At 45.4% G+C, this 3,086-nt stretch overlaps 1 protein-coding gene across 2 annotated transcripts in view; it reads left to right on the top strand.

Annotated features, from left to right (window-relative positions):
- The first annotated feature begins 824 nt into the window (after window positions 1–824).
- snap25a (synaptosome associated protein 25a) overlaps window positions 825–3,086 on the top strand; it is a 124,266-nt gene continuing 122,004 nt past the window's right edge. For both annotated transcript variants that reach the window (XM_020514768.2, XM_020514769.2), the window contains exon 1: window positions 825–952. The gene's annotated coding sequence lies outside the window, so the exon portion shown is untranslated. The remainder of the gene's footprint in view (window positions 953–3,086) is intronic.

The following is a 3,086-nucleotide window of genomic DNA, read 5'->3' as shown; positions in this document are numbered from 1 at the left end:
CATATCTCACAATAGTTACATTTTTAAAATCATCTTTGTAGGCTAGAAACCACGCCGGAGCAAAATGAACGATTTTTTTGTTCGACAAAGAATTAAGGCAAGCTTTCATTGTGTAGAGAACAATCAACGTGTACAGCAATTTCCCGCAAATTCTGGACACATTAGCTGCATCAATATAATTGATGTATAAGGTCCGAGTGTTTCTTTTAAGATAAGTGGCGTTCGGGGTACAATATTTCCACTCAGCCCTTTCCAACTGCGAAATTCTGTAGGCACATTCCTATGAACCGAGTTGTTAAGAACTTCAATGTGTTAAAAAGTCATCAGTTTATCAGAGAAACTGTATTTAAATCGTCATATACGGGGACAGAAAAGAAGACAGGGTCTACGGTGAATATTAAAAGGCTAGGATATCTTTAATTATTATTTTTAATTCTTTCACTGACAGTCCTTGATCAAACTGGAGAAGTTGGCGAGCGTCCTTTGTCGAACCGCTGCGATTTCTCCAGAGAAGGTGCTCCTAGGGGCGACGGGACTGACACAGTCGTGGCAACACAGACACTCTGGAATAATGATGCCAGGAGAAGGCAGAAATCCTGAAAGCAGCTGTTGATGACTCAAAGCCAATGTCCCTCAGCCAGGGTCTATATAAAGCGCTGACGTCAAAGGCGGACATGCTCGATGGGAACTGGAGCTGTTGCCATTGAAGAAAGAGAAACAGAGAAAGAGAGAGAGAGAGAGAGCGGGGAGGGAGTAGGGGGGAGGGAGGAGGAGGAGACTAACACTTGCTACATTCACACATACACATATACAGAGCGGCGACGCCAGCAAGGCAGCAACAGTGTGCTACCCCACCGCAAATACACCCTCACACTCTCTTTCAGCCTTCACAACCGGTGAAGCAAGCAGAAGTTGGAATCTGCCACCCGCATCTTTCTTTTTTCCAGACCAGGTGAGAAATCCGTTCAAACTATGCAGTAGTTTCACCTCTCACACTCTTTACAGCAGCAGGTCCCTGGCGAGCAAGCTCCCGACAGATGTGCGTGCGGCTTGTGTTATGATTGTTAGATTACCGGCTATATACATTCTGATTTTTTTTTGGTGGCGGAGTTGGGGGGGTTCTGTAAGTTGCCTGTATGGTATTCAGGGGGACTTTGGGCGGGTCAGCCAGCCCTCCTCTTGCTTGTGTTAATTATATTGGATTGAATCTCCGCCGAGGGCAGCTGCTGATTCTGGACGGCCTCACACCCCGGACAACGTTTGAATAGTGTCTGAACCTCGGGCTGGACTGACGTTCGGCGATTTCAGAACCATGAACAGCACTAGTCTGATGCCCGAACATCGGCTGGAATGAGGTCGGTTTTAGGACCCTGGACAGCGTTCGCTCAAAGTCCTGACCTTGGGTTGGAGAGGTCCCGGCGCTTGTTCAGGACACTGGACAGCGCTACAACTACGTCCGGGAGGCTACAAGCGGTTGGTGGGTGGTTTCAGGACCCTGGACAGCATTAGCTTGTCGCCTGAACTAGGGCGGGTGCTGCTGGAGGCTTTCCAACAGTAACCACCGTGTGTCTATATATTTCTAAGTAAACCCGCTGTCACAGCTCACTAATTTGCTAAGGACACGCCCAAGAGCTACCTTGCAAGGGAAGGAGCAACGAGATATTCTAATAAGGGAGAGAGACAATACATTACCTGCTAATTATTGCTTCAAACATCTGGAAATGATCTGATCATTTTCACGACCATGATTTATTAATGACCCAATTGCTTACCCTGTTCAGTTGCGTTGACACTGTGTCTCTATGTTCTATACAAGTCAATTACTTAAAGATATTTCCATTTACCAATCTGCTCTGTGTGAGCAACCCAGTGCGTTTTGCTGGGCTATTTTGTATTTTAAAAAAAGATGATTGTAAAACTTCCATGAACACGCGCTTCTGGTTCACGTACTGATCTTTCACGGAGTTACGTCAAATGAAATCCTTCCACGTGACTCGGAAGGGAATATCTACGTGGCTTGGTGTAAGTGGAAGGAAGGAGGCTATTTACTTGTTAGGTGTTCTCCTGAGGAGTTTTTATATGCATTAGTGCAATATTATCTCTAGGGTCATGTGGAGTTGTTATCCTCCAGAAATGTTTGAGAAAGATTCAGGTGCAAAAAAATAGATTCAGCAAACTTAACTCCTTTAGCGGTTTGTCCAGGTATTCTAAACTCCGGTGTATCTAATCCGAGGTTCAGGCGTGAGAATGTGATTAAGCTGTGGTGCTGTGAATGGCAGGCGAGAAATAATATATTTTGCAAACAAAGACCGACCGATAGAAGAAGCAATGCTTGAGATTTTATAGGTTTGCAGACAACTATAAAAGTCCTAGGGAACAAGTATTGATGAAAGCTTTCATAACGTTTAAAAGAATCGAATTTGATGAATTTCTGAATTCCTGTTTAATTTTCAAAGAATGCCTGTGTTTAAAAGAAACATTGCATAGTGCAGAAACTTCCTGCGGTGAGCCAATGCTACCTGCTGTTGCAACGTTTGGTGACACCTGATGACAGCATTGCAATTTTAATTGACTGTGTCAACATTTGCCATTTAATTTTCTATTTCAACTGTCACATTGCATTTGAAGACTCACTGCCAGGTGGCTCTGTGGGGTGAGTTTGGATATCTGCAGGCTGAACTTGGAGGTGGAGAGGAAGCTCAGTGGCACAGGTTTCCCGTCGGCCTGGCTGCCAATTACTATTTCCGCTTCCATTTCTAAGATACAGCCAGTCAGATTACAAGGTTGATTGGTTGATAGGAGACCAGGCCTTCAAATTAAGATCACAGTTAGGGAAGGGCAGAAGGGAGTAAGAAATTATTTGCATGGGTGGATGATGAAGGTGGGAATGGGGGACGGAGGAGGATGACGATGAAGGTGGGAATGGGGGGGTGATGACGATGAAGTTGGGAATGTGGGTATGATGACGAAGGTGGGAATGATGAAGGTGGGAATGGGGATGGGAATGATGATGAAGGTGGGAATGGGGCAGGGGATGATGATGAAGGTGGGAATGGGGCAGGGGATGATGATGAAGGTGGGAATGG

The sequence above is a fragment of the Rhincodon typus genome, chromosome 9 (assembly GCF_021869965.1).
Source record: "Rhincodon typus isolate 14 chromosome 9, sRhiTyp1.1, whole genome shotgun sequence".
Lineage (NCBI taxonomy): Eukaryota > Metazoa > Chordata > Chondrichthyes > Orectolobiformes > Rhincodontidae > Rhincodon > Rhincodon typus.
The sequence above is the reverse complement of the archived record's forward strand: the minus strand, read 5'-3'. Positions and strand labels throughout refer to the sequence as shown.